Source organism: Anoplolepis gracilipes, chromosome 7, assembly GCF_047496725.1.
Source record: "Anoplolepis gracilipes chromosome 7, ASM4749672v1, whole genome shotgun sequence".
Classification (NCBI taxonomy): Eukaryota; Metazoa; Arthropoda; class Insecta; order Hymenoptera; family Formicidae; genus Anoplolepis; species Anoplolepis gracilipes.
Window position 1 is genome coordinate 7699727 of NC_132976.1, and position 6542 is coordinate 7706268.

The following is a 6542-nucleotide window of genomic DNA, read 5'->3' on the forward strand; positions in this document are numbered from 1 at the left end:
ATTTATTCGCCCATGCACGCGATATTGAAAGAACGAAAACTCCTAGAATGTACATTGGTCGAAAGATATTAAATTTAAAATTTATGTCTGAAATTAATTTTTGTCGGAATTTAAAAAATTTTTTAAAACGCCAAATTTTTTTAAATCAAATAATTTTTTAATTCTTGAGCAGATCAGTTTCAACCATAATAATTATCTCTTTCGAGATATTTTTGCTCAAACTCGTATTAAAACTTGTGAAACTATGGCAAAGTTGGAAATCTCATGTTTGTAAGTATGTTGAAACATATATTCTGAAGCTCTCTGATTAAAAAAGAACTACTACTACTATACTCGGAAATCCTTTTATATATGTAAAGAAATTATAATTTTTTTTATCAAAATTATATTCACATTCTCAAAATTAAATTTTAAAATTTTTGTCTTTTATTTGCAGCATCAAAATTTATTTAGAAATTTTAGTATTTATAAAAAAAATTAAATAAGCTCTTCAGAAATGTGATCTTAATGTGTAAAGTTAGTATTCTGTATTTTAAATGTAATAATGTCAATATTGTACTGAAACTTTTTCCATCAATATTACAGAACTTCTGAACATATCACAACTGGAACTTTAATTAGAATTTATCATGTCAATTTTATTATTGAGAAAATAATCTTGAAAAGCATATTAATAAGAAATACCTTTTAAATAAAAGACATTTCTTTTTATATACTAAATGACACAGTAATACAAATTAAAGTAGATATTCCTATTTGATATTAAATCTCAATTGCATTAACATTATCTAATAGTATATGCTCTTGAACAAAATTTTGTAGACGTCAGATAAGTAAAGATAAGCAAAAAATATAATGATAAGTACTTGAAGTAGTTTAAAAAGTGAGATGGAGAGTCTATCTTCGCCAAGAAGTTATCTTCTCAAGAAACACATTCCAGTAAAGATAAAATTTAAATACAATTGATATGTATACTTAGTAAACATTTCTTTTTAGTGTAACGAATGTATATATTTTTTTAGCACTTTTTTTCTTCAAACAGTTTTTGAAAAACAAACAGAGCTTTGAAAAAAGAAGCTCACAAACACAGCACACTTAAGTGCCAGAATGTAGGTGTAAACTACTCGTCTATGATCCCTCGCATTATCATCTATTGACAGTAAAGTGTATTTAGGCTAAAGATGACCGAAGCTTTGATCGAAGCGCTCAGAATAAGCTTCGTCTTTAATAGAATGTATAGCGTGAAAATATGGGACATAATACAAAATGCGTACTTTTTATTCGATGTATGTGTATGTATATGCGTGCGTGTAGGAGAAAAAGCTTCAACATCACGAAAGAAATAACGATAAATATTTTATATATATGTTTTAGACTGATTGTGGGTCAGCGATAAATTGGCGTAAAATTATGCAAAGAACAACCAATGCAAAATGATATTAATTCTGAAAAATTTACTAATACTTGACAATATTTATGAGCAAATATCACGAATAAAAATGAAAAATTTATGTCGCGCATGTCTTTCAACAATTATTACGTATTTCTTTTTAAAATATAAAGGTCTGTTTTGCAGGTTAGCTATAAGGGAGATGATTTGTTTCTTTTATATTTTATGAAAACCTTCGCCAAAGCCATCCAAATATCTATGAGCGCGCAATATTTTCTTTCTTCAATATTTTCTACTAGCTATATATCATATGAGATGACATTTACAGTGCCGATTTTCTCCAGTTGTATGCAATTCGTGCGCGTCGCAAAATAAATTCACAAATAACGAATTTATTCATGAATGGATGTTATTATCATAAAGATATTTTATTCGCTTTAGTTATTATGTTCTTGCGATATTTACGTAACCATTATTTCTCATATAGGTACAATTTACAATATTTCTTTCTGCAGATATAATAATCGAGTATAGATTAAATATCATTTATGTTATTTATTGTAAATAATTAAATAAATAAAATAATAACGACAAAATGTGTTTTTCGTTTAATACCGTCATCATTTAATGCAATTTCTATCAATTTTTTGCGCTCGACGTTTGTTGTAAATCTGCCACTGATGACATTGCTTTGTCCCAGTACCATGTGCCGTACAATGTCCAGAGTATTAGATACTATTATGTCTCTCTAAGGGATTCTTAACATCGACCGCGTATAATTACCCGCCGGATCGATAGGCTCGCTGATACATATTCCTCCTTTCGCACACGCGACCCCTTATTTTTTTTCCGTGCCGGTCAAGCTTTATACACGCGTTACACGTATGGCAAAATACGATCGACTGGTTAATTAAACAGCTGAGAAACTACGGTATTGCGAGCGATCATCGCGACTCTCCTTTCTCATCGAGAATATAAGCTTAAATATACATCCCCGATAGAGATGCACAGAAAGTCCTCTTACAAGTCATCTTGCCGCCTTACGACTATACGCGTTTCCCGGCAACGGATCATTTCTCTACAGGTAGGCTTACAACAGAGTTTTCCGACGGGATATCCAATTACTTTGGATTAAACTAACTGTTTGACATACAACGATCACACGCTGAGTTATCCCTGGATTGCGCTTCTCGTAATGAATTATTTCATCCCGTTACACTTCCAACTTATCGAATCGACTTTGAAAGTGCTCGTGTTTGTACGGACCGCAATCGATAAGACTAATCCGGAATTTTCGCGAAACCGATTAATATCCTTGAAATATATGGATTTAATAATAGAACAGATTAAACGGATCAGCCCGTAGTTTCTAAAGTTTAATACATGATTGATATCTAGAATTATTAGTTACAGCAGAACAGAGTATTACAAAACACACTTTTTTCAAGGCACTTGAAATAAAAAAAAGCCACACAAATATGTAAAGAAAATAAATAAATAATAAAGAAAGCAAATTACTATTTAATAAGCAAATATTAATAAATCATTATTTATTATTATTCGTTATTATTCGTTATTAAAGGAATATAATACATCATAATCAATCATCCTAAGTATTAGAGGTAAAAATACGATGGAGAGAAAATCCGAAGACGTATGGTTGCATCATTAGTAAATTAATAGTAGGTATTGTGGGTTCACGTGCGTATCTTGCTTAAAGGTTAATTGACTTTGTTGCTTGAGTAACGACTTAATGGCTTGCGATCGTCTCGTCTTCCAATCTCGATCGGTTAGGTTCGAAGCACAGCTCGTAAGAGAAGTTTCGCTGTGTTAGCAGCAAATTATTGAGCTTCGCTGGCAAACACTCGCGACGTTTGCGCAGATGCGCGATGTCTTACCGAACGCGAGAGAGGGCTGTGCCGTTCACCCCGTGACGGTTCTGCCCTACATCGGGCGCTGTTTTGATCCGTCGCTCGATGCGTCGAAAAATACGCGTCAACTTGTGAAATGCATGCGTATGACCCATTTTATTATTTAAGTCTTAAATAAAAAATTCGAGAGATGAGAAAAGTTCTCGTATCATTAGAAAAACGTTAGATTTCTTTCTCTTTATTTATCTTCTTGTCGAGAATGATAAATAAAATTTTATCTTGATGAAATATTATACGTATTTTTATTTATTAATTTATTAATTTAAACATACACAAAAACAATTATGTTTTATATATATATATATACGAAAATATATATATCGTGCAATTAAAAGGACTATAAAATTTACCTATTAAATTTGATAAACGAATATTTTAATTTAAGAATTAGCTTTGCACTCCAAACAATGTGTGTTATCGCGAGTCCAGCTCAATAATAAAATCGGAGTCTATATTCTTCCAAAAAATTAGTAAGATCTTATCAAGTACTATTTTCGCGAGTACATCTGATATATTATATTTTAATGAAAAAGAAGTTTGTACCGTAATCGAATTGAAATAAAAAGAACAAGACTCATATCTCTATATATATGTACACAAATTTGCCAAAATTAATCTTGAATTTGAAAATTAAATAATTTGAATTGTCTTTTTATTTATTTTTCTAGCAATATAATATTATTTCGTTCATGCATACATATATCACAGAATCTCAACCTAATAATTTAAAGTAAATAACTAATAATTTATATTTATATTTAAATAACTAATAATTTATATTATTATATAATTTATCTTAATAGATATTTATTGGATAAAAGGAGAAAAGGGTAGTTCTGAGGAATATTATAATTTTTCATGAACATAAAGTTATATTGTCAACATCATATTGTCGCTCTCAATATCATATACTATGTCAATATGAATCATAAATGAATCGTTGAAAAAGGCATGAACCGAAAGATATTTACTTTTCAATCAATAAGAATTGTTTGCAGTTCCCATAATGTAATTTTTCTAAATTAAAAGGTCTCTAAAACCTCTTTACCTTTTAGTAATTTCACAGTAGTCTTTTCTAGCTTCACTACTCTTATAGCTTTTAATATGAAAATTTATTCGCTCCTTTACCGAAACTATTGATTTAACTGTATAAGAAAATCAATTTGCTACATAAATGCAATATTACATTTGCATTGACAGTTACGTAGTTAAACTTTAAACTCGGTAGTGGTTTAAATATGACGTAGGTACTTACATATCTTCGGTCATTCGTTTCTTGAGGAACTACGCGATTATCTTACCGCAAAGTAAATAACTTCGTGAGACTGCACTCTTTTCTTTTAATTACATCCTGCATCGACGTAATGCAACCCACCTACTGGGTCGCTCGGAGCGACTACTAATCGAAGTATGTTATTCAATTTGTTATCCTGTTGCCTTGGCACAAAGTGAATTAAAAAGAAAAGCGGAAGAAAGTGCTGCATCACAAAATCACATTTGCTAAGAAATACTCTCTGGTTTATGGTATATCGAAATTGGTCATGACAAATATTATTTCGCAACCCGCACAATTGCTATGTAAATGTTTTTGTATTATATAAATATTACAATTGCTAATGTATTATCTCTTATTTCAAAAGCTTCTCTTGCAAAGCCGGTCATTTTATGCCACTCTAATTGTACTAATTGCAATGGAGTAGAGAAGCGCTGATCGTGTATCTTCGATTCACGATAAACGTGTCACCCAATTGCTCGAAACAAGTAAAGCGTCACCATGCTATTCGAGTAATTACAGGCCTGTTGCTCTGACAGCTTAGCTTAATTAACTGTAGCAATTCCCTTTCTAACGCGAACTGTAATACAAATTGTAGTCTATATAATGCACAAAGTATTGTATTATATTGTATCTCCACATTTAACGAGAATCTTTCATGAATTTAATGTTCATTTGTAAACTTCCTGATAATTTAAAATATATATATATACATATAATATTCTCATAATTTTAACAAAAATTTTAATTAAAAATTTTAAATATTCGACATTGAAAACTATAGTTACTTGCTAATTTTCAAACTATCACACGGTATAAGAATTAATTTTACATTCATAATAAAATATATCGCTTATGACATTTAATGCATGGAACATTAGCCATTCAAAGGTCAAGTGATTGCAAAAGCAATAAATAAAAAAAGAATAAAACAAAAAAAGTAAAAAGAAAATGTGTAATCGGCGTGATAGCGCGTAATCTCGATATTTTTGAGGTGAGAATGCGACTTACGGCAAGTCAGTACGACGAATGAATGAACGCGCTCATCCGTTGTCATTTCAGACGACGACCGCGATCTCTCCTCGACACGTTGCACACCTTACGTTGCGTTAAAGCGCATCGCACATCCGGCCGGCCCCAAACGCGCGAGGGTTGATTGACCGCCGGTGGCACAGAGAGCACGGTGCACTATCGATTATACGTCTGGCAGCAGCACGTGGTGCCTGCCTTCGACTAGGCCAGTGTGCGCGCGACCCTACGCCCTATCACTAGGGTGGAAGGGTGGACGAGAAGCACCAGCCGTTCACTCGGCGCATGTTATCGGTGCTTTAAGTGGGCCGATAAGGATCCGGCCGCTACGAGATTCGCCCGATGTGGACATCCGTATCTTGATGAGACATAAAAGTACCTTCTGTGCAAGCATTTCTGACGTAATGCCGATATTATTAATCAGTGAAAAAAATTAAATTTATGATAATTACGGCTTGTAAAAGTACGACGCAATAAACTGATATGATTTCATATACAAGGTGTTGTCCCGAGTTAAATGATCAAACTTAAAATATGTATTTAAGACCTCGAAACAAAAAAAAAAAACTTTTTTCTGAAAGTATGCTCGCAAACATTTTGTTCGAGAGATATTGACTTCTTAAGTTACAGAACTTTATGAATGAATAATGTTGAAATAATTTATGTTTATCCTCTTTATTGCTTTATACTTTATAGTAATCAAAAATTTAATTATTAAATGTTTTGTTCAAAATGATGGCCTCCAATCCGGAGACAAGCATTACATCGATGAGAAAACGTAAATTTGTAATTTCTTTACACGCTTGCACTATTATCCTTCATTTTAATGATTGAAGGTCATTAACAGACACTTTAAACACAAGCCTATATCAATGATCTTTGATATTCAAAACAAAAAAAAGACATTTTGACATTATTC